Source organism: Dermacentor andersoni, chromosome 1 (assembly GCF_023375885.2).
Source record: "Dermacentor andersoni chromosome 1, qqDerAnde1_hic_scaffold, whole genome shotgun sequence".
NCBI lineage: Eukaryota > Metazoa > Arthropoda > Arachnida > Ixodida > Ixodidae > Dermacentor > Dermacentor andersoni.
In genome coordinates, this window is record NC_092814.1 from 112,815,292 (window position 1) to 112,842,091 (window position 26,800).

Sequence of the window (26,800 nt, forward strand, 5' to 3'; positions counted from 1 at the left end):
TACTTTAATTTTGGTGCACTTACGATAATGGCTAAAATTTATTCAAAGGTGGTTAAAATTAATCCAGAGTTTCCGACTGTGGTGTGCGTCATAATCAGAACATGGTTTTAGCAGGTAAGACCCCAGATTTTTTTTTTTTTTTTAATCCTCAAAAGAAGCTTCCCACCACAAGAAAGCTTCCACATTCCAATTCTTGTTCTGCTTGTGTAGCATGGCTTTCCATGTGAAAAGTAGGCAGTTGTGGCCAACGTTTATAGAAGCAAGGTTCTATAAACCTTCCTCTCGATCTGGTTTTCAGTCGTATGATAACACTGGTGAACAATGTTTATAGAATCGAGGTTCTATAAACCTTGGTTGTGGCTGCCTGTATACGTTTCTTTTGTTTTTGATGTGTCATCACATATTTTGTCTCTTTTGTTCTATATTCTGTGGTTCATTTGATCGCATCGGAAGAGCACCATTTCTTGTATGGTAATATAACCCTAGTATGTAAATCAGGTCTTGGCATTTCATAAAAAGAGGGGGAGGTTGTCTAACAACGTATGGCATGAATGTGAGGAAGAGGCTCACATACATGTGCACACTATCCAAATAAGGTTATAGCTAGCAGTTGAGTTAAAAAGTACACCTGTATTTCCTGTGGCACATGATAACGAATCACAGACTCTTTTGTTTTGACAAACTATGCGGGACACAAAGGCTCAACGTTGGCTTTCAGTCATTTGATGGCATTGGTGAGAATTTAACACAGAACAAAGAATTAATTTTAAAAAGATATATTCATTCGGCTAAGATGCTTTCTCATGGAAGTACATATGCAAAGTTTGGTTTTCATTTAAGAAGTACTGGGCCAATTTTCAAAGTTGTGGAAACTCTGCCACATGCTTTTCACACATTAAAGAATGGCACTGTGAAAAGTGGTCTTGAAACAAATATTTCAATCTGATTAGCTCTAAAGTGACCTTGCAATGCTAGACGTGGCATCATCAACATTATTAGAATGTCATGACGCAAAGCAAAATTTGCCAATGCTTTGTAGCAATAAGGCTGTCTGTGATGGTATTGCTCATGGAAAGAGAACTACAGCACTCACATGTGCCAGCTATACTGATCACGGGAACCGAGCAAGCTCGTGTATCGCAAAGTCGTGCCGCCTTCACCTTCTAGGTACCTAAATGAAGTAGTTCGGGAAAACAAAGTATTGTAGTAAATTCAGTTTCTTGGCACTCGGAGCTATTTTTTCCAAAGTTAGGGTATGGACCATTATTCAAAATTAAAGAGAAACGTTGAAAATGTCCTGCCAGTACTACTTTAACGCTTTCACAGGCAAATTTTTCATAGGAGCTATGGAAATGTACCTCTGTTGTAATAAAAAGGCTTTCAAAAAGTCATTTCTTAAATTGGAGCATGTTCAAAGGCACGCTATATGGTACGCTTTTGTTGGAAGTACATTTTCTACTGCCCAGTATGACAACACATGGTGAAAATTTATTCAAATTTCTGGCACAAGATAAAGTAGGAATAGCCTTGAATATTTTTAAAAAACTTGCTCCATGTGCTACATAATAAATGCAATTTGTTCATTTTACATGGTATTTTGCAGAGCAGGAGTTAATACACAAGGGCACAGCACAGGCCTTCCATGTGTGCAGAGTTTGACGCCTTCATGCTGCAGTTTTGGCACTTTCTTTAAATGTTCGGTGCTTCCGGCAGGTGCAGATTCACTCCAATCCTGATGCTGTCTTGAACAACGAACTTGTTTGCAATGAAGTGAACAGCCACCATGTGCTAATGCCAGAGTAACCTGCGCATTTTATAGCGAGTAGGAAGCAGGGCTGGAATAATGGAACGATTGTATCTCAATGTCATCCCTTGTCAGTGGTCAGAGCAGCACTCTGCCCAGTGTGTTGGAACGAAACAAAAACTGAATTTAAAAAAAATATATTTTTGACTGGAACGAAAATGTAACCGAAACATTATTTATTATTTTGTTTTTGAGTGAAACCAAAGTATTTTTATCTGTTTGGGGTTCAAGGGGAAAGTCGGCAATGTGAAACAACCTACGTCAAGCAACGTCAACATTAGAGCGCATCTCAGGGGTCCGCATAATCGCATATCTCGGGCAGGAAAAGTGCGAGCAATAGTTGGTCGAGCGCTCCACTAATCTAAGCCTGCTGTTTGGTGCACTAGCAGATAGGCATCGTAGCAAAACCCAGAGCTTGCGCGCTGAAGAATTTATCATTTCGTTTTCTACGGTTACAACACTTCGTTACTGGAGTTTTATCATTCGTTTATGTTCGTTTAAGTTTATTGTATCAGAGCAGCGGCCTCGCATTTCAACGAGTACATTCAATGACGTGCTGCTTCCAAGTTCATGGTCAGTGCCTTGACTCAAGTCACTGAGCATGATCTCAGAATTCATAATGCATTATGAGAAAAATAAATACTATGTTTTTATCATTACCTTGCTTCAAAAATTTTTGCATGCGAACCAAAACTGTTATGAACCGTTAAGGAGGAGGAGGAAATAACTTTATTGTGTGTCCTTCGAGTTGATGGGGAGGGCCAAAAGCCCCACCTAGATGACGGCCAGGAGTTCATGGGTCCTTTCGGCATCCTCGGCCTGCTGAACGGCCCACAGGTGATCCTTGAGTGCGGGGCTGAGCAGCACGGCCTCCCAGCGTGTGTGAAGGCTGTTGCTAGAGGTTGCGTTCTCGTTATTGTTATTTATCCGTCGGCATTTCCATAATATATGCTCCAGGGTGGCTCCGGATTCACATTTATTGCATTTGTCTGGTATATATCCGGATATATGATGTGCGAGAGCACAGGGTTCGGATACATCCTAGTTTGTAACTGCCGCCGTGTAACAGACTGCTTTTTGGCAATTTTGGGTGAGCTCACGGAAATATGCCCCTCTATAACTTATAGTGTTTTGTGGTGTCATTATATCTAGTCATTCTGTCCTCCCACTCATCTACCCCGCCATCACGTCTGGAAGCTGCAGGGGCATCTCTTGCGACCGCTGCTCGGTCCGTAAGCCCTCAAGCCATGTCATGTGCTGCCTCATTGTTGCCGTCCTCTGTTACGGGTAATTTTTTTCCCGTTACAGAGAAAAACCAGAACAAAACTTTTTTCTGTGAAATGAAACTAAAACCAGGACGAAAAAAATTGTGCTCAGACACCCTCTGCCTGCATTATCAATGGGATCAACTAGCCATAAAGAGTGGCACAGAATCTACCAGCCCAGTATGCTGATGCAGTGGCGTAGCCAGAAATTTCGTTTGCGGGAAGGGGGCTCACGTTGCAGCTCGGCCTCCTCTTTAAGAGGAAGCTTTAGCTCGGGTGCTCGCATCTAAATACATGTAGAAGGAGATTTCGTTTTTCTCGGCAACCACTGCACCAAATTTGACGAGGTTTGTTGCATTTAAAAGAAAAACTTAAATTATAGTGACTGCTGCTTTCGAATTATTCATTTAGGTTGGCAATCCTTTATTAATAATTGACATAAATAGCAAATTTTCAGAAAACGAAATTATCAAGTTTAAAACTCTAACTCAACAACGAGAAATGATATCAAAATTCTGTGAATTGCATCTAATAGTACATCTACAGCAGACAAAATCGTTCTGTTGTACATGGTTCTAAAATAATATATAGTATTATGGAAATGCGGTCCTTGTACACAACGTAACGAACTCTCGTAAGATACCAATTGGCGTACCAAATTTGTCCGCTTTAACTGTTATAATAGATTCCGTTTACAGAACCGCAATATTTGTTCTTGATGCAGAGATATAAATTTGTAAATGTCGTGCTTCTGTTTTATCGAACTTGCGAATTTTCAAAAATATTTTAAACAAAATTCAGGCCCGAACTCGAAATTCCGTTTCCAACAGACACTAGAATTTAGCTTTCTCTCTCAAATGCAATGAATTCCATTAAAAGCGATCCAGGGGTTACCTCAGAAAAGCGTTTCTGCATTTTACGTGTATTTGAATAAGCCGCGTCGGAGGTGGGCCCGAGCTAAAACTCCCTCTTAAACAATTTGTCGAGGGATCAAATACATGAATTCATGTATCAAATACATACTGCATTGCCATTGCCAAAGATGCTGCTAACGATTTCTTGAATGCTACACACTGTCAAAACAAGTAAAATATGTATTTTTTTCATAAAAGAATGCACTCGTATGTGCCAAAAATTGTGCCCAATATAACTGATATCAATGCTTCCACATTTTTTCTCTATTTAATAAAAAAATATCACACGAACTTTAGAACTATATCAGTTCGAAACCAGCAAAGCAGTGCATGCTGCTGATATGAGAAATGTAAAGGCCATGGAATGAACAAGGTGAGGACAAATATGTTAATGACACTTTGTCATTCAAGAACCTTATTTACATTCTTGTACATATGCAACGGCCATTGAAAAATCTCGATGACGCTGTCATTTGTTCCAATACATTACGCAGGAACAGCTGTCACCGGTGGTGTATCGTGAGTAATTGCACCGAAACCCTCGACTACGGTAGTGTAGTTTATGTTGCAGCTAGGCAGTCCTACATTAAGCGACTTGATCCAGTTCATAATCTCGGCCTCCGACTAGCGAGCGGTGCCTACAGAACATCGCCTGTCCAAAGTTTATACGTTGACTGCAATGAGCCTTCATTACAGCACCGCAGAGCGCTACTTACACTTTGCTATGTATGAAGAATTCAGTCATCACCACAACATATATGCTACAACGTTGTAACATAGTGCAAATCACAAGTACACTACAAAAATAAACCGAACATGATTCGGCCACTCGTCTTATGACATGAAGAATACTGTCAGACTTATGATGTTCCTCATGAAGCCCTGCAGGTTGCTGAAAGGCCACCAAGATTGCCGCCGTGATGCAATTTTACACAGCTACATGACTGGACACTAACGCATCAAAAGAAAAAAAGAGATTCCACAAGAACACGTAATACAAAAATTCCGAGCTATTCAAGAAAAATATAAAAACTACACGGAATTTTACACTGACGGCTCTAAAACGCAAGAACACGTAGGTGTCGGGATCGTAACAAAAAATGGGGAAATAGCATTCGGATAAATAATTTTTCTTCACTCTTTACCTCCGAAGTTTATGCAATATGGATGGCAGTTAAGAAAATTACTACCAACAAGCAGAAGAATGCTATTATTTATACTGATTCATTAAGTGCCCTGAGAGCTCTAAACCTAAACTCTGTGTCTGAACCCCTGCTTGGCGATATCTTAAACATAGTCTTTAATAAGAAATACAGAGGAACCATACGATTCTGCTGGGTCCCAAGCCATGTTGGGATACCAGGGAATGAAGCGGCAGATAGAAGCGCATCCATCGCATTGCACAAAAGTATAACTCTCATAACACTTCCATACAAAGACAGTATCCGAGTGATTCGTAAGACCCTAACATTAAAATGGGAACAAAAAAGGAACTCGTGCATAAATAACAAGTTACACATGACTAAACCCCTGCTTGGCGAGTGGAAATCATGCAGACACAAAGTACGGTTCTTTGAGGTGATGTTATGTCGACTTCGAATAGGACACACGCATCTAACGCACAATTTTCTATTTCGAAAAGAAAACCCACCAACTTGCAAGAAATTCAATGAATCGCTTACAGTAAACCACATAATTATGTCATGTCCAACACTGAAACATAGAGGCGGAAACATTTCAACAATTTGTATCACCAGCATATACGTTTACACCCTGCCTTATTTTTGGGCGATGAACCGCTAGTCCCATCCAGTAACTTGTTCGAGTTTTTAGATGAAACTGGATATTTACATCCGACCTTAAGGTAACGCAGCTGTTGCTGCCTTAACATTGGATCTTGTACTGTCCTGTAACTGGTGCAGCATGGCCTTAGTGCTTTTGCGCCATTAAACTCAAATTAACAGAGAGCACGTATAAACAGCAGAAGTTCTGCAAAATATACGAGGGCCAGTCAAATGAAAGTGAGCCAGTGCGAACGTATAACAAACGGGGTACTCTATTTAAAAGTAGTCTCCATGAGCGATTAGACATTTGTCCTATTGACTAACGAGTCGCATGATTCCCATCTCGTAAAACTCCTTGGGTTGCTGCTTCAAAAAGTCTGTAACTGACTCTTTCACGTCATCGTCCGACACGAATCTGGTTCCCTTGAGATATTTTGCCCCAAAATGTGGAAGTGGCAAGGCGACAGGTCTGAGCTGTATGGCGGATGTTGCAGCGTTTCCCGCTTGAATTTTGCCAGTTTTGTATTAACCACATCAGCGACGTGGGGACGGGCATTGTCGTGGAACAAGATGACCCCATTTGTCGATTTTCCATGTCATTTATTCTTGATTGCGACAGGCAGCCTATCCGGTGTTTCACAATATCAGAAACAATTGATACTCTCTCAATATTTGGCAAATTCTATCAGTAATGGCCCCTGACGATCGAAAAGTAAGTCAACACTTTTCCGACAGAAACGACAGCCTTTGCTTTCTTTGGGGGTGGTGAATTCAAATGTTTTCACTGTAAGCTTTGCCGTCGTGTTTCAGGCTCGTAGTAGTGGCACCGTGGTTCATCCCCGATCACAATTGCAGACAAGAAGTCGTCACCTTCATTGTCATACCAGATCAGATGAGTCAAGGCAGCGCCGAAATTCTCAGTCTTCTGGGGGTGGTTCAAAATCTTGGGCATCCATTGCGCACACAAAAGCCGATAACCGAGATGTTCATGAATTATGATGTGAACGGAAGCGTGGCTGATGTTCGCAGGCTCTGCCAGTTCATCTATGCTTATCCTCCGTTCTTGTCTAATCAGCTCATCAACCTTAGCAATTGTGTTGGGGATGATTGTACGGTGACTTTGGCCCGGTCTTTGATCTTCTTTGCTACTTTCAACCCTTCTTTGAACCGTTTGCTCCAACGCTTCACAGTGGCCAATGAAATGCAATGTTCAACATACACGGCAGCCCTACGGAGACTAATTTATTTTAAGAAAACACATTCATCTGTCAAAAACCTCGCACCACGCTGCTCAACTTCTGGAGCGTCCATTACGTCACGCAACCATGTTCAACCCAGTGTATGAGAGCATTAAAGAACATCTATCCTCACACCTGCATGTCACTTTGTAAATGATAGATGCCTGTGTGCTATGCGCATGCCTGTGTGCTACGCGCATGCCTCTCAAATAATGAACCGAACAATAATTGTAGGCTCACTTTCATTTGACTGGCCCTCGTACATAGAAACACGAAGATACAATGAAATATACAAATCTGAAGATACAGCTTGATAAAGGGCAAAAAAGTGTCACTGGAAACAAAGCACTTATGCACAAAACTTCGCCACAAGATATTTAAATATATGTATTATTCTTCAATAAATCTACGTATCTAAGAAAAAGTCACTGCATATAACGCATCAACCAAGACAAATAAACATGTTACGCACTCACAGACTCGCAGAATCCTAGGTCCCGCCCCCATTCAATCCATTCCCCCCCGATGCGCGCGATGGAAGGCAGCGTGTTTGGTCCCCACTTTTCTCCTTTGTGCACACAAGACTGAGCCACCATCGCCGGCTCACCCATTCCAATCCCCCCCACTCGCCCCTACGCTTTCACTCGCACATACAGCATGCGGCGCATGGTCACGATGTTATCGCCCTTGGACTTTATATGAAATATGAGGGCGATGGCAGGAATGTGCCTGGAGTGTCCATATAATTGCTATCACAATACTATAATAGAATATCCGGCGACTGAAGCGTCCCGTGGCCCATTACTTTTCACAAAAGAAGTAACAAAATCGAACTTTCACCATGCGACAATTCTCTGCGCCGCAAAATGTTTTATTTTTTCCTTTTGAGGGGCTGGGCCACCGAAATGAACAAACACAAAGGAAGGTATGTTGGCCTTCGATTAGGCATTCGAAGTAGGCATTCGATTGAATGCCTACTTTGTGCACCTAATGTGGCTACCTTAGGAATATCGAATAAAACCTGAGACGCTTGGTCTACCGAGAGCCATACGCATACTTCTCTGTATCCTACAACGGTGAGACAAGACTTTCCAAAGAGTTTGCGCTCAAGCGAACGCGGTGCAACCCATCGAGTTCCCACAGTAATGGCGGCGAGCGACCACTGCTTCTTTTTCTAGTCTATTAGCCAGAAAGCGTCCAAAACTCTGCAACTCGAAAATCCACTTGGCCAAAGAAAACCGAACGCGCACCAAATTGCACCGCGCGATGGTCGGGGCAACACCAGAAAAACGCATGCATTCTGGCTAGCTCTGGCAGCCCGCGGGTAGGATAGCGAGAACAGAAAAAAAAATTGAAGACTCAATGTGTCCTCGCCAATAAATGTCAAAGTAGAAAACATACATAAGAACGTAGCTACCTTGGCTGGCTTTAGTCAAGTCTTGACATGGATGCTTTGGCCTAGGTGAAAAAGAAAGATTTTTTTTTTTATGTGACATGACGGCACAAATGAACCACCACAACGTTTCGTCTCATTGGGCCTCGCTGCGTGCTTTGTCAACTTGCCTGATAGTGTATTGATTTGGCTTGTCTCGTATGATTCGATGTAAGATTTTAGAAAAGTCAGTGCACCCTTGGTGTCGAATGTTTAAGACAACATTAAACCCACAAAGTTCCGCAATTGCATATCTAAAGCCCAACTTTGGAAATGTCAATGCACCTTTCACATGAAAAGTTTATGAGAACTTTATACCCATAAAGGTTGGGAATTAACATTCATGCACTCCGTAGATTTCGCGGCCTCCGCAAGATGCTGCGGCGAGCTCGTTCGCCATCAAAACCCCCTGGAAACTTGGTGCTCGGATGGGGCTGCTTGCATTATGTGACTCCCGGTGCATGGGCGTTGCCGCGAAATCCAGCCCTAGTTCGCAATGTTCGCGGTGAAATGTCTTTTCGAGCGTGAAAAAGACATTCCAGACAAAATACAGAATGATTTCCGGCGCCGAGGGTTGCTTTGGTCGGCGGTGCATGGATAGCACGAAAATATTTCGGGGGGGGGGGGGGTGAAGTCCCATAAGACCCCCCCCCTGGCTGCGCTTCTGTGCTGATGTATTCACATCCATGCCATGCCTGTTCATTCAGTGAACACTGAGCATTTATGCATTGTTCCAAGTCCCCAAAGTTAATGCTGCACAGGAAATGTGGCCACCGTGAAGCTTACAATATAGCACACAAAATGGCACTATGTTTGATTATATTGTTCTAATAGCTTTTGCTATATGGAGTGATAAGCTTTAAGTTTTCTGGAATTTTTAAATGTTGCCTGTCGCAAATAACGCAGTTCTAGTTCCGCAGTTGGATTATTCAAAATAGCATGTTACTTTCACGAGGAATCGAAACACATATTCAACTAAAAAAAATGCTTAATTAATCGCGTATGTTGGAGATATGCACCATCAAATTTGCTGTAAAAAATTCACTCTTGTTTCACTTACTTTTTTAACAAAACGCTCTTTCATGCATTGAAGCACAAAAGTAACTGGAATGCTCATGTATTTCGACCCACACTTTGGGAAATATCTCGGAACTGGCGTCAACCTGGAGATCCATTTCAAGTGGATACATCTTGCAAACTCGCCAGCTACAATTTGTAAATTGTAACATGTGCCACGAAGTAAATATTTAGGGAGTTAATTAGTGCATTTATGTTAATTAGCTGAATATGTGTGTCAATTTCTATTGCTACTAATGTCCGCCTCTTCGAATAATCCAGCTCAAGGACAAGAATTATGCTATTTGCGACAGGTGATTTTCAAGAATGCCAAATAACATAAAAATGATGACCCTGTATAATGATAGTATATGTTGTGGGAGGAATGCTTACCGCAAGTTCAAAAATTAGGCGCCGATGATAGAAGTATGCTTCCAACCACTGCTGATTAAACCATTAATGGATCACTTTTCCCCCACAAAACCTCAGCTCCTTAACCTTTCAGTGCCGGGTTTTTTTATCTCGGTTATTATAAATCGAAGACACCAGTTTGTTTTTAGCTATGCAGAAGTGCAAGAATGACATGGATAATGGAAAATACTCTGTTGGTGTGGTCCTTGCATTCCTATCTTACGTCAGTGATTGGGTGGAACAGAAACGTACCGGTATGTCAGAGGCACTGAAAGGGTTAAAAGTGCTACAAATAATAGATGTTTTAGAATGACAAATTCGAGATGCATACAGTATGGAGGAGGCTTAAAGTAGGCCATTTCATCCCGTCACAGAAACATTAGTGTAAAAGGCCACAAGCGTTTTGGAGCAGATTTTGTGGCAGTCGACAACGTTTATTGGCTGTACACTGTACCGGTGCACATCATTGCGAGTATCTTCAAAAAAAATAATCCATGTATGTGACCACTCTGAAACAAATTACAACCACCACGCGGCCATACTGAGTTAACCAGCATGCTTGAAAAAGAAAATACTGCATGTCCCCAGTGGTAAAGCAAGCCACACAAAGGCACAAAAAACCCATGGCAATAGTCTCGTGGTATGCAGGATGGCTATTTGAGCAATTTTATTTGAGGCCTTTAAATGTCTAGCTAGTGAAGTGGCTGAGCTAAAAATCTGCTGCATTAGGAGCACACACAGATATATGTGACACAACAAAGCAACTACCTAATAACAGGCTAGGGGGTAAGTTTCGGTTAGCTGAGTGCATCATGACACAGCCACCATGCTGAATGCACAAATTGTGCGATGTCGGTTGAGGAACACCTCTTCTGCAGAGGCCACACCACCAGTTTGATCTATGAATGTGGGACACGCCAACAACACAATGGGCTGAGCGTGTTCTACTAGGCCTGACAGAACTTCATCCTAAAGTATGCACAACCCACAAATATTGTGTGTAGAGTGAACATGTGTGAGTGAGCACTGGATTGAATTAGCCCAGTCACTCCTTAGCTCATTTAGCTTTGTGAATAGCAGCAAATGCTACGGCACTCTTCACATAAGGTGGTGGCGACCGCTACCTGACGTTCACAACTCCTCTTTGCTGTGGCCTCCGAGATTGCGTGACGCAGCTCATCCGGGAGCAGTTTCTATCGTAGTGTGGTTGCAGCAGCTCTAAAAAAATATAGCAGATTGGAGCAACTGTAGCATTCCCACCACCAGAAACCAGAAGTCGTGGTTACGCAATACCACCAACCACTTGTGCACACAGGTCTGCCAGCCAGGCTGGTGCATGCAGTGGTCGCAGGTTGCACTGTGAAGTTGCTGAAAGCCAAGCCTATTAGGCGCTTGACAGGATAATAGAGGTGGTGACAGGTGTGCTTGGTGCTTTTGGAAATGCAACAGTAGAGGACTAGGTCCTGTGTTTAATGCGGAGGAAGAGAATGGCCCATTGAGCAATGCATGCCTAGCTTTTGATGACATAATCATGATCTGGCTTGCAACAACTGCACTACAGTGCCTGACCTGTGTCAGTGGTTTCCAAATACTATGTGAGCACCATCTTCTAATTCTGTGATGCTAACGGGTCCTGCTTCAAGCCTGAAGCTGCGCTGCGCACATGGTGCATGTTTGTCAATTTGTTATGTGCGTGAAGAATTGAGGCCTTGGTCTATGATCATGGGATTGGCAGAACAAAGCAGGGGAAAACGAGGAAAACCTTTTTCTTGTTCCAGTACTCCTTAAAATGGCACAGCCAATTTTGTGTTTTCACCAAATACTTTATTTTGAATATAGGTGCTTTAAGGTGAGAATAACATTCAACCCTACTAAGCAACATAACAAGAGCACTGCTTAAGTGACAAAACAACAGCAGTAAAAATAGTTATTGTGGCAAGAGTATAAAAAGAAAGGTAAAGAATTCAGACAGCCTCACAAGAGCTGACAAAAAATGAAGCCCTGCTGTGTGCCTGGAAAACCTATTAACTGAGAGGACGCCTCAGCAGAGACTAATGCTGCACAGCTTAAAGCGTTTGCAGCAACCCTGCAACGCTGGTTGAATGTGGTGAAAAACTTGCATAATAGACGATCCTGTCAAGACTATCTGAGCCAAATATTACTCCTGTACATGCAGTGAGGAGCCCACAATTTTACAAGGCTGCCTGCCCTTCAACTTTTTTCTTTGCTCTTATACAGGAATCTATACCAATGGCTATTGGGCAGATTCCTTTCAATGTCAACACTAAGCAGTGCCTCAAGCAGAAGAAAATAAGGAATCTCATCATTGAAGGGCAATGGCATTATCTGGTGGAAAAGAATAATACCACTGTGCCAATGCAATGTCCTCCAAGATGGGTGGTACAATAGAGGGGCTTGCCACATGGTGTAGAAGTCATGCCAGTAAACAAGCCTAAAGTGATCATGAACACTGTTTCGCATTACATGGTGCCACAGCTTTTGGGGCTGTAGGGACAACGAAGCAGGTAAGGTTACGATGATGTGGCAGCGGTAGCATTTGATTTCTGGTAATACAAGGTGCATTCAGAAACATTTTGCTGGAAAAGATTCATGGGGACGTGCCCTTTAATATTAGACACATTGTGCACCTTTTATAAAATGTGTCTTGGGGCCTTTTTAAGTGTAGTGAAGTTTGTCATACAATCTACATGTAATGCTGTATACTTAGGTTTCTTAATTTTCGGGTAAAACCCAATAATACCCAATTTTTGCACCCTGAATAAAATTTATGAAAATTGGTTGAGACCTAATTTCTTCCTGAATTTTGCCCTTTCATAAAGGGTAGTAACAAATAGAGGTGGTACAAAAATAATGAGGGTGGTCAAGATTTATTGTTATTCTGTTTAATGCATGAATATGGTATTGCCTCGTTCTGTCTTAACACTCGAGCGAAAACTGGCATATACATGAAGGTATATATTCAGCATGTGCCTGCGTTGAGTGAATGAAAACTTGTTCCTTTTCTAATAGCCACATTTATATTAACAATACAATGGCACACATGGCATTTCCTGCATATCGTGTAATGTAAACAGTGGTAATGCACTAGGAAGCAAATTAATATAGTGCTGATGTTGCTGTGCATTGCAAAGGATAGCTGTGACAATACATGTGTGCCCAACTACTTTACGTTCAAAGCAGTGTGACTGATTTGTCTAGTTCGTATTCCATTAATATTGTTGCAAGAAAGTGTGGTCATCCTAGCTCGATAAGTCTAGGATGTACACAGAAATTCTCAAAATGCATATGATAATGTGCGTCAACGAGCCCTTGCAATATAAGGAAAAGCATCACACCTTCTGTGAAGCACACCCTTGTGCACTGCTTTTTCTTGTGTTAAAATGCAGAGAACAATGCAATGAACAGATCACCAAACCCATGTCTGTTTGTTTTGTCAGTGTGGTTTCTTTAAAATGTATTAATAATGCCTGACAACGAGAATTCATAGAGATGGTTTGTTATATAATTTGCGAGCCACTTTCTTCACCATTACATGTTCATGTGCGTGATTTCACTTGTTTATCGAAAGTTTGTCCAAAAGAAGACCACTACTTGTGGTAAGTATATTTAAAGCTTAGCCAGAAATACGTGAACTTTGGAATGAAGGGCAACAAAACCCCAATTTCTCTCTGATTTCCTTCTTTAATAATAGCACCCAATTTTTGTCTCCCGAATTTCAAATATAAAACCCGAAAATGAAGGACCCTACATATACTGTATTCTCGTGAAAAGTGCCCCATAAACCTAAGCATGGAAATTAATACATGAATGTGAGTACCCTTCTTTGCTTCTGAATCCGAACTGCTAGAGGAATTGACATTGTGACTATGTATTTTAAAAATTCAGCTTCACAAACATGCAGGATTGAACAAAAATATAATTTTCTGTTTGTGACACTGAGAACAGTACTAGCTCGAGCTATTACATGTCTATGCTGAGGGACAGTACAAGTGCACAATTATAGATGCATTCCAATTGTTAATTTAACGCAGCCCGCCATAATTATATTTCATGACTTAAATTACTTTGAAACTTTAAATTTTGAGTTTACATGTTAATGTAAGATTGCCATTCATATATTGCAATTCAGATTTATTTGCACTGAATCTGAGCATCTTTCCCTACCTTATTCATTATGGTCATTAAAAAAAAGGTGCTTAGGTTTAAGAAAACATGGTAGGTCACTCTTGAACCTCTATTGCCTCCATTATTGTAAAGGACTGCCCACCTGTAGTCAGTGAAAAATCAAGAATGCAGGCGAGGCTTACCAAAAAGAAAAAAAGAAAGCTTGATGCAAGTGCATTTATGCTCACAGGCATATTTACCAGGGGGGGAAGACAAAGTATGCTATTTGCCCCCCCTCCACCCCTCCAAAAGTGGGCACTTTCAGCTGCATGCTGGAAAGTCTAATTAAACTATAGCTGAAGTTAAATTTTCTTAATATGGTGGCCATGTGAGTAATGCTTTTCTTTGCTATGTATCCTCTGCATGGGCAGCCAGGATTGCTTTTTGCGCCTGCTCAGGTCTTGCTGTAGCGAACAATGTGCAGGATTTACCATACACGCTCGCGTTACGGAGAAGGCCTGGCACTGGACAGTTCCTGTCCTAACCAATGTCAGCTTGCGCTACTTGCATCATGCCTGGTTTTTTGGGATTGCTATATCCGTATTTGAAAAAGCAATCTGCTTTCTATAATATTTAACCTGCGGGTGAGGGCAAGGTCTGGATAAGATGTTATGATCAGCCGCGCCCAACGACTAGTGCGTCTTGCGGCATGAAATCGTTGGGTTATCAAATCCTGGAACTATTTAATTTCCATCCAGAGATAGCCTACATAATGCTGCAATCTCAGGATCTTATCACCATCAAAAATGTAATCAAACCTCTTGCAGGTATAACGGTCAAATTTAATTGTGTAATCAGGACATCATAGATATGTTCGTGAAAATGTCATTGGTTGAACATGCAGAGCCATTTCGATACCAATAGAACATTGACTTGAATTTTGTCTAAAGGCATGTGTCACTTCTGACTTTGTTGAGTTCATGTTCAGGCTGTTTCTAAATAAGAGCTACACTATTGTTTCCCAGCAAGAGCAAAAACAGCAGATATTTCACATTTTGAAGAAATGAGGGCCACTTTTTGGTTATGTATATAGAAAATGTGAACTGTGTAGGTTGCTTATGTGCTCTGGAAACATTGACTGAATTCTCCAAATTTTTATGCATTAAACACTGCATTTAGTTGTTTCCCCCTGTATCCTCAGGAAACTATGCGGGGCACGGTGTTTATATTTATTCAAAGTACAAAGCAGTGTTCTGAGTGGCAAGCAATAAATGTTTATTCTGTGTAGGTTCATGACAGCCCTTGTAGAAAGTTACTCATTGAAGCATTCCAGGGGGTCATAGTGATGCTAATCGAAATATTTCTCAGACTCCTAAAACAGCAGCACAAGATACGTACCTGATATTTCGTGAGAATAGGAAAAATTTTAAGTGCAATGCGTTGGGAAACTTTCACTTTCCTGCTTTAAGTGCTAATGTTGCAGCTAATTACTAAACCATCATTTTTCCGTGTGTTTTCATGCATCATACAAGATTCTTAGTTTTGTATCTCCGATGTCCTCGGTAAGCTAAAAAGGGTATCTTGCTAACATCTGGGGAAAATTAAGGGCATGGTATGGGTAACGTGTAGTAATGTTCCAAATGGGTGGCTTAACCATACTTTTTCGGTAGAATATGTATAAAGTGGTCCACAGCATTATTAGTCTGTTTTATGAGCGGTGTAAAACTTAGACTGCTGCGCTGGTGTAATTACAACTACAACTGAGGTCAAATTTTGTGAACATAGGGGGAACAATATACGAAGTTTATGTGCGATGGTAAATGCATGTTGCTCAAATACAGCTTTAAAAACATGCAAGTAAGTATTCGAAAGTATCACACTGCTCCTTTCAGCTAGGTTTTCCAATGCCCCACAAGAACTCTGCGTTTCAGATATTTTATATGTTTACACAATAGGCAGCATTTTAAGTGCAATGTGTCGCATAGTCTGAACGTTTCTGGCTTATTTAGAAGTGTTACAAATAATTATTGAACCTTCTTTCTTCTTTTTCATGTGGGATATAATAGGTTTGCCTCGTGTCCTCACTGGCAGCTTCATTATGTTTGGTTCTGCATACTATTTGTTGTTTACTTATTGTTTTTGGAATGACGAATAAACTGAAACTGAAACTGAAACTGACTGTAAGGATAAGGTAATGGGTGATGTGTAGATAAAATTGAAAATAGATGGGTAATTGGGGCTTTCGCAATAGATTACATATGCAAGAATTATAGAGTGTTATAAGCATGTCTAACGAATGGGGAAGAATTGAGCCCGCTGCCCTGGCAGAACTGTAAAAGCCACCAAGACCAAATTTAGAAAAAAATGGCGGTACTCTTTGGAAAATCTCTCAGCAAATCAAATGCATTTGGATCAAATACAGCCTTTGTAAAAAAATCCATATTCAAGTGTTAGAGCATGTGATATGGCCACTGTCAGCTATGCTTCCCAGTGCCCTGACATAGCTGTAGGTTACAACAGGTTTATATTTTGTGGAAAGGGGAGGGAGGTCATGGTGAGGGCAATGAGTGACAAAATCTTTACATTCCTGGTACAGTTAGAAGCATTGCAAATTACTGAGCCATCAGTTTCCCCCCGCTATTTTCTTGCGTCGTAAGACGTTCCACTTGGTTTCAGCGATGTCCTCAGTGAACTAAACAAGACACTTTGTTTATAGTTAGCGAGAACAAAGGGCACATTATGTGCTATATGTAGATAAACTTGAAAGACAGGAGACTAATTATGACGTTTGCAGTAAATTATATACGCATGCAAGCGATGTGGAGCATTATGAATGTGTTTTACAAACAAAGAATTTATCCCGGTGTCCTGGGAGAACTGTGAACTCAACCAATATCAGATCTTGTGGAAATGAGATGAGGGGAGGAGGAGGACACAATGGTAAATGTTTTGGCGAAATAACGTGTGTGTTTTTAAAAATTCCCAATAAGAGGCGCTGCATTACATGCGGGCAAGGTTTTAAATGGAACAGTCGTATATGGCAACTATTTAAGGTATGTGATATAATTAAAGGAAACTGAAACTGTTCAAAAGAAACAGTTTTTCTGGAAATCAGATTGTAATTCTGGTCACACACATCTGCTGTCTTTTTTTCTTGTGAATGTTGCAAATCATTTATGTTGACTGTACTTTGTTGTCTATAACCTCGACAGCACTGTTACCTAAACTATCTATAAATTTATGCTGTACACTTAATAATCAAGTAGAATTCTTGAATTACTAAAATTGTTTCTAGCAAATGTGCATTCGTTATGTGCACTGTACTGCTCCTACTGGGAGGGATCGGGGACCACTGTGAGGCCCTCATGGCTTTTTATTCCTGCATCATCTTGATTTTATACAGTTGCAAGAAATAAATGCGAATTCAAATAATTTTTTTGAACCCCCATGGTTCACCATTTGTGATTGATAAAGAGGTATATGTCTGGCAAATATAAAAAGAACTGACAGATGCATTTCCAGATTTCACTTCACCAAAAATATACTTAAAGAAGTGCAATTTTGACGTACCATACAGAAACCGGGATATACAGTAGAACCTCGATGACACGTTCCCGCTACGTACGTTTTCCCGGCACCAACGTTCGCAATCGAGAACACAAAAAAGTGACCCAGTAGAGTTGCGCTCAATTTTCACTGGTTCATACGTTCCCGGAAAACACGATTTTTCGGCACCAACGTTCAGTAAGTCGCCAAACTGCGATCGTATCATACGATTTCTGTCCGCTAGCTCCCATATAAACAAGAACATGCGCGAGGCACGCGCTATCGAGAATAGTATGTAGCTGCCCGCTGCGGCAGCTTCACCGCAATACTAGCCCGCCCGACTCGCGTGAAAACGCCGGCGCGCACTCAATTTCTCATTTCGGTACCAGCAAATCACCAGGGTCGTCGCACGCGACATTCGCAGCTATCACCGCCAATCCTATTGCGATTAGCATCTTCGCCTATCTGTTTTCACAGCGCGTGTTGCCGTCGGAAGCGTAGCGCACGTTCTTAATAGGCGATAACCGAAACGCGACGCCGTTCCCTGCTGCAGACTGCGATCTTATAGGTTTTTCCGCCCGCAAGTGCCCATGTGAACAAGAAAAGGCGCGAGGCGCGCGCAGTTTCTTATTCCGGTACAGGTACAGCAAATCTCCGCCCGGGTCGTCGCACGCCGCATTCACAGCTATCGCGCCGCCAAGCCTATTGCGATAAGCCTCTTCGCCTATCTGTTTTACGGCGATTGGTGCGTAGTGTCATTGGTAGCGTACTGCACGCTTTTAGTAGGCGATAATCCAAACGCGCCGCCGTTCCCTGCTGCAGGCGGCGCGATGTGGGCATCGCGTTTCGCTTGCGCGGCATCCGGCGCCGGCCACCAGCCAGATTTCACTTCGGTTTCCCGTCACCCTCTTAAAATACCACGCAATAGGAAAAGAAGAAAACACGACTCGGGCCGCCGGAGCACAGCCAGCTCGACGTGCGTCGGCGTCGCATGCTGCAACGATCCGCGCGACGCTTCGCATTAGATATAATTCGTTTCATACATAGCAGCCAACGCTGTGGAGGCTAGAGAGACTTCTTGCAGTGGCTTCGTTCGCAGTTGGATATAGATTTTTTTTTTTTTTTTTTGTTCCAGCAATCTTGCGCAACTGCTTTTTTTTAAATATACATATATGCTCAGTATTGAATGAAGCAAGTTTTAACGCTCAGAAACAAACGCACTGTGTGGTATAGGCTGCTAAAGTGTTGCTTTAGATCACCTTTATTTTTGTTATTCTTTTAGGTTCTTTTTATTTGCAACCCGTCGCGAGAAGCCTCACGTGCATGCTCGCGCGAGCGAACGCTGTTGGCGCGCAGCGAAGCATAGACGGAACGCGCGGAATGACGTTTCTTGGCCGAACTTCTTGCGAAGCTTCTGCAGCATTGACTGCTATGTGTGGATCGGAGTACAGATGTCAACAATAGCAGAGTCAAATTTATTAGTTATTCGGATCGCACGTTTTCCCGGTTAGCACGTTTTTCTCGCGGATTGAACGTATGAACGAGGTTCTACTGTGTGCACACACACACACACAAGTTAAAGCTTGATCTAACGAAGCCCAATTATACGAAGTTGTTCTTACGTCAGCACGCAACGCAGCACGTGGCGGCTACCATGGAGTATCTGGTGGCTATCGCCTTCCCCTCCCCGTGTTCTCTTTCCCTCACCCTGTGATCTGGGGGCATAAAAACAACGCCCCAAAACAATAAAGCAAGCTTTTTCCTTGTTGGCATTGGCAAGTGCTGACATCTGGTCCCTTAGTGGTAACGAGGGTGGGATGATCGGACAAACACCACCAGGAAAACTGAATGGCTAACTATACAGGCCCACTACCATTTGATGAGGTCACCGATAAATGGCCAGCGTACGAAGTTCGTCTGGAAGCATTCTTTGAGGGCCATGGTGTTACGGATGAGAAGAAACGAGCTTTACTCGTCGCAGCACTGAGCACCAACACGTTTGACGTGATTGCTGGACGCTGCGCACCAGCCAAGGTGAACAAACTTTCGTACAGGGAGGTCATTGCCTTTCTGCGACAATACTTTTTGCCAGAGCCTAACGAGATAGCCCGGTCGTACAAGTTCTTCACGCACAGCCAATTGCCAGGCGTGCCAATCAAAGAATTTCTTCTGGCCATTTGTCAGATTGCAAAGACGTGCAATTTTGGAGACAGTCTGGACAGAATGCTGCGAGATAGGATTGTATGTGGGTTGCAGAGCTCCAGTGTACGTTGGCAACTTTTAGCAAAACAGGCCTGACCAGAAGCAATGCCGAAGAAATAGTGCTGGCAAATGAGAACGAAAAAAAGGATCATCATCATCATCAGCCTGGTTATGCCCACTGCAGGGCAAAGGCCTCTCCCATACTTCTCCAACAACCCCGGTCATGTACTAATTGTGGCCATGTTGTCCCTGCAAACTTCTTAATCTCACCCGCCCACCTAACTTTCTGCCGCCCTCTGCTACACTTTCCTTCCCTTGGAATCTATTCCGTAACTCTTAATGACCATCGGTTATCTTCCCTCCTCATTACGTGTCCTCCCCATGTCCATTTCTTTTTTTTTTTTTGATTTCAACTAAGATATCATTAACTCGCGTTCGTTCCCTCACCCAATCTGCTCTTTTCTTATCCCTTAACGTTACACCTATCATTCTTCTTTCCATAGCTCGTTGCGTCGTCCTCAATTTAAGTAGAACCCTTTTCGTAAGCCTCCAGGTTTCTGCCCCGTACGTGAGTACTGGTAAGACACAGCTGTTATAAACTTTTCTCTTGAGGGATAATGGCAACCTGCTATTCATGATCTGAGAATGCCTGCCAAACGCACCCCAGCCCATTCTTATTCTTCTGATTATTTCAGTCTCATGATCCGGATCCGCAGTCACTACCTGTCCTAAGTATATGTATTCCCTTACCACTTCCAGTGCCTCACTACCTATTGTAAACTGCTGTTCCCTTCCGAGACTGTTAAACATTACTTTAGTTTTCTGCAGATTAATTTGTAGACCCGCCCTTCGGCTTTGCCTCTCCAGGTCAGTGAGCATGCATTGCAGTTGGTCCCCTGAGTTACTAAGCGAGGCGATATCATCAGCGAATCGCAAGTTACTAAGGTATTCTCCATTAACTCTTATCCCCAATTCTTCCCAATCCAGGTTTCTGAATACCTTCTGTTAACGCGGTGTGAATAGCATCAAAGAGATCGTATCTCCCTGCCGGACGCCTTTCTTTATTGGGATTTTGTTGCTTTCTTTATGGAGGACTACGGTGGCTGTGGAGCCACTATAGATATCTTTCAGTATTTTTACATACGGCTCGTCTACACCCTGATTCCGCAATGCCTCCATGACTGCTGAGGTTTCGACTCAATCAAATGCTTTCTCGTAATCAATGAAAGCTATATATAAGGGTTGGTTATATTCCGCACATTTCTCTATCACCTGATTGATAATGTGAATATGGTCTATTGTTGAGTAGCCTTTACGGAATCCTGCCTGGTCCTTTGGATGACGGAAGTCTAAGGTGTTCCTGATTCAATTTGCAATTACCTTAGTAAATACTTTGTAGGCAGCGGACAGTAAGCTGATCGGTCTATAATTTTTCAAGTCTTTGGCGTCCCCTTTCTTATGGATTAGAATTATGTTAGCGTCTTTCCAAAGTTCCGGTACGCTCAAAGTCGTGCTGCATTGCGTATACAGGGAGGCCAGTTTCTCTAGAACAATCTGCTCACCATCCTTCAACAAATCTGCTGTTACCTGATCCTCCCCAGCTGCCTTCCCCTTTTGCATAGCTCCCAAGGCTTTCTTTACTTCTTCCGGTGTTACCTGTGGGATTTTGAATTCCTCTAGACTATTCTCTCTTCCATTATTGTCGTGGGTGCCACTGGTACTGTATAAATCTCTATAGAAATCCTCAGCCACTTGAACTATCTCATCCATGTTAGTAATGATATTGCCTACTTTGTCTCTTAACGCGTTTATCTGATTCTTGCCAATTCCTAGTTTCTTCTTCACTGCTTTTAGGCTTCCTCCGTTTCTGAGAGCATGTTTAATTCTATCCATATTATACTTCCTTATGTGAGCTGCCTTACGCTTGTTAATTAACTTCGAAAGTTCTGCCAGTTCTATTCTAGCTGTAGGGTTAGAGGCTTTCATACGTTGGCGTTTCTTGATCAGATCTTTTGTCTCCTGTGATAGCTTACTGGCATCCTGTCTAACGGAGTTACCACCAACTTCTATTGCACACTCCTTAATGATGCCCATAAGATTGTCGTTCATATCTTAAACACTAAGGTCCTCTTCCTGAGTTAACGCTGAATACCTGTTCTGTAGCTTGATCCGGAATTCCTCTATTTTCCCTCTTACCGCTAACTCATTGATCGGCTTCTTATGTGCCAGTTTCTTCCGTTCCCTCCTCAAGTCTAGGCTAATTTGAGTTCTTACCATCCTATGGTCACTGCAGCGCACCTTGCCGAGCACGTCCACATCTTGTATGATGCCAGGGTTAGCGCAGAGTATAAAGTCTATTTCATTTCTAGTCTCGCCATTCGGGCTCCTCCACATCCACTTTCGGCTATCCTGCTTGCGGAAGAAGGTATTCATTATCCGCATATTATTCTGTTCTGCAAGCTCTACTAATAATTCTCCCCTGCTATTCCTAGTGCCTATGCCATATTCCCCCACTGACTTGTCTCCAGCCTGCTTCTTGCCAACCCTGGCATTGAAGTCGCCCATGAGTATAGTGTATTTTGTTTTGACCTTGCCCATCGCCGATTCCACGTCTTCATAGAAGCTTTCGACTTCCTGGTCATCATGACTGGATGTAGGGGCGTACACCTGTACGACCTTCAATTTGTACCTCTTATTAAGGTTCACAACAACACCTGCCACCCTCTCATTAATGCTATAGAATTTCTGTACGTTACCAGCTATATTCTTATTAATCAGGAATCCGACTCCTAGTTCTCGCCTCTTCGCTAAGCCCCAGTAGCACAGGACGTGCCCGCTTTTTAGCACTGTATACGCTTCATTTGTCCTCCTAACTTCACTGAGCCCTATTATATCCCATTTACTGCCCTCTAATTCCTACAATAGCACTGCTAGACTCGCCTCACTAGATAACGTTCTAGCGTTAAACGTTGCCAGGTTCATATTCCAATGGCGGCCTGTCCGGAGCCAGGGATTCTTAGCACCCTCTGCAGCGTCGCAGGTCTGACCGCCGCCGTGGTCAGTTGCTTCGCAGCTGCTGGGGACTGAGGGCCGGAGTTTGGTTGTTGTGTTGATATAGGAGGTTGTGGCCAAGTACTGCACCAGGGTGGCCAATGCTGCTCTGGTGAGGGAGTGCGTTACCGGTTCTGGTCACCGGGATCAGGCCACACTCCAGGCCTGTTTATGCAATTTTATCAACACGTGGATTTTTTTTTAATCCGGTGGAAAATTGCGCGGCACCGGGATTCGAACCACGGACCTCTCGCACGCGAGGCGGGTGTTCTACCTCTACGCCACCGCTCCACTGAAAAAAAATGAGAGGCGCGGCCAAGTCGGATGAAGACGTGTATGTGGTGACAGAGAAAGGCGCACCGAGGAGGGGACACTAAATGTCATACTTCAGGTGTGAAGGTCAGGGACACAGTGCAGAAACATGCCATTTCCGCTCAGCTGTATGCTCCAAGTGCCATCAATGTGGGCACCTGGCGAGGGTGTGCTTCCATTGCACAGATAAATTGCCTACCACGCCAGGACTGTCACATCAGGATGTCAGTATGCTGGGGCTGAGGGACGACAATGCTGAGGCTGATGGCCTAATCATGCTAGGGAATTCTGAAGACTACATTGGGTCCCTTGGGACAGTCAAGCTGCTGGTGCGTACGTTTGAGTGGGGCGGAGTTCTGGTCACCATGCAGCTAGACACGGGGTCGCCCGTGTCAATTATGTAGACAACGTATATAATATACGGCGGCCTGGCCTAAGCTCCAAGACTCCTGCTGAACTTGTTTCCTCTGGAAACTTCCGGTGAGTGGACAGTTGAACCTCAACGTTTCCACAAGGGGGCATTCCATGGCAGGCACTTTAACCGTCCTTAGATGCAAAGGGCCCAACCTGTGCGGCCGAGACCTCTTCAAAGCGTTCAACCTACTGAATGTACCTGTTTTCAGCGTGTCAGCCAAAGGTGAGCCATTCATCATAGGTTCAGCAAAAAAGGTTGGTGTCCAAGACCTGTTAAAATAATTTTCTGCGGTGCTTGAACCAAGTCTGGGCCTTATCAAGGGTCCTACTGCCCACCTTTGCCTAAAAGAAACTGCCACTCCAAGGTTTTGCAAAGCTCGTCAAATGATGTACGTGGTAAGTTCCCAAGTAGCCGAGGAAATTAATCGGCTAGTAGAAAGTGGCATTTTCAAACTGGTGCCACACGCCGAATGGGCTGCGCCAATAGTTCCAGTGGTGAAACGGAACTGCAGCATAAGGTTTTGTGGGGATTTCAAGGTCACAGTGAACCAAGCCTGTCTTACAACGCAGTATCCTCTTCCCGACGTGGATGATATACTTGCTACGTTAAATGGAGGGGAAGCTTTTACTATGACTGCCCTCCGCGACGTGTACACAGCTCCTTTGGATGAGGAATCCCATCTACTTACGACCATAAGACGCAGAAGGGCTTCTTCTGTTTCACACGACTGCCATTCGGAGTTTCATCGGCACCGGCATTGTTTCAGAGCTGCATGAAGGCGATACTGCAAGGATTTGCAAGGGGTGCAAGTCTATCTCGATGATGTCATTGTTGCAAAAAAAAAAAAAAAAACAAGAGAATGATTGCACCACACTTCGCAAGGTAATGGAGCGGTTCCAAGAATCGGAAGTGCGTTTGCATCCAGACAAGCCCAAATTTCGACAACTGTTAATTGACTTCTGGGTCACAGAATAAGTGCTCATGGTATGTAGCTGAGACGGAAAACATTGATGCAATCTTTGAAGTCAAGGAGCCCCAAAGTTCAGCGGAACTGCGGTCGTTGTTGGGACTGGTCACTTATTACCACAAGTTCCTTAAGAACGTGCCCTCGATGATGGTACCCGTGTACGAGCTTCTCCGCACAAATGTCAAATGGTGCTGGGGCTGCCCACAGCAGGCAGCCTTTGATGAGGTTAAGATGAGGCTCAAGGAAGCCGAGTGGCTAGCTCATCTAGATGGCGACAACCCACTAATTCTCGAGTGCGACGCAACGCCAGTCGGAATCGGCATGGTGGTGTCGCACGATGTGGGCCAGGGTGTGTCACGCCCGGTTGGCTTCCGCTCCTGCATACTCGCCCAAGCGGAGCGTAACTATTCACAGTTAGAGCGGGAAGCCCTCTCATTGGTGTTTGGTGTGCTAAAATTTCGTGCCTACCTGCTCGACAGTTTTCACTTGATAAGACCACAAACTGCTCGTTGGCCTCTTCCTTCTCGACAAGCCTGTGCCTGCCATGGCTGTGGACTGGATCCAGCACTGGGCCCTGATCTAGGGTGCCTACAGCTACAACATCCAGCCAACGCAGTCAGCCAGATTCTGGTAACCACATCGGCACTTCCCGATGAATCTGAAAATTGCGATGGTTGCGCACGTCCTTCTCATGAACAGCCTCAATGATGGGGTGATTTCAGCCAAACAGCTAGCGGCCTTGACTTCGAAGGACATAGAGTTAAGCGAGGTGTGGAAATCTGTACAGTAAGGTTGGCCGTGGCACCTGTTGAGACAGGATGAGCCTTTAAAAGTATTCTTTAACAGAAGAGACTAGTTGACTGTTAGTCACGGAGTCGTGTACCGGGGCCATTGCATGATGGTGCCCATCGAGGCAATAACAGTGATTCTACATGTGTTGCACAACATGCATCAAGGAATTGGGGCGATGGAAGCATTAGCCTGCTCACTGTTTTGGTACCCAAGGATTGGTGCTGACATAGAGCGGCTCGTAAAAAGTTATGTTTGCATGCAAACGGCTCCTATGCCACCTAGACAGGAGATGGTGCCTTGGCCGGAAACGGGTCGGCGTTGGTCGAGGCTGCACCTAAATTTCACCGGTCCTGTTGAAGAGTGCATGTTGCTGATATTGGTAGATGCCCATACTAAGTGGATTGAGGTTGTGCCCATGAAAAGTGCCACAGCATACTCAACCATCGAGGCCTTGCACACCATGTTTAGCACATTTGGTATACTGGAAACCATTGTGTCGGATAATGGTCCTCAGTTTGCAGAGAAAGAGTTCGCTGACTTATTGCGGCTGAATAACGTGGTACACTTGCGTACCGCACTGTATCGCTTGCAGTCAAACGGACTGGCAGAACAGGCTGTGCGAACTGTGAAGCAGAGACTGAGGGAAAACCGACAAGGGTCATTACAAACCCGTTAGTCAAGAATCCGGCCTAGTTAGTGAAGGACCCTGTCGGCCTGCGGAGAAACACCTGCAATGCGGCTGTTGGGGTTCCAGCCGCATTCTAGATTAGACAATGCTGTGGTACCTCTTCCTCTGGTAGAACGTGACCCCTGCCATACTCATGTGCCCAGCTTCTTGCAGACAGGCAACCCAGTGTGGGTATGTAACTTTGGACAAGGAAAGCCCTGGACGCTGGCCACGATTCGAGCAACACAAGGTGCCCCGATGGTAACGGCGGATGGTGCTATGGGGGAGATTGTGCACTGTCACTTGGACCAAGTCAAGGTGTGACTTCCGGACAGTTCATTGGCCAATTCACCACTCCAGCGTCACACCAACATCCGGTTAGAAAGCACCACGGGCCGTCCAGAACCAGACGACCCACCTGCAGCATCTGCATCTACACGCCTACCACTCCTAGATGCCACTCCGCTTCTGAGGAGGTCCACTCGGATCCGAACGCCTCTCCAGCAGTTCTCTCTTAGAGAGGGGGGAGGGGGAAAGAAGATCGTTCTGATGTCAGCGTGCGGCGGCTATCATGGAGTATCTGGTGGCTATCACTTTCCCCTACCCGTGTTCCCCTCCCCTTACCCTGTGATCTGGGGCATAAAAATAACCCCCCAAGACAATAAAGCAGGCTTTTTCCTTGTTGGCATTGGCGAGTGCTGATGTCTGGTCGCTTCAGAAGTTCCTGATCTAACGAAGAAATTTACATTCCAGGTACCCATAGCGTTCAATGTTATCAACCCGAATTAACGAAACAAACTTGGCCAAACTCAATTTAAT

The 26,800-nt window shown here is 43.7% G+C and overlaps 1 pseudogene; it reads left to right on the top strand.

Annotated features, from left to right (window-relative positions):
- Positions 1–14,337: 14,337 nt before the first annotated feature.
- On the top strand, positions 14,338–26,683 carry LOC140217316 (uncharacterized; annotated as a pseudogene).
- Positions 26,684–26,800: the final 117 nt, after the last annotated feature.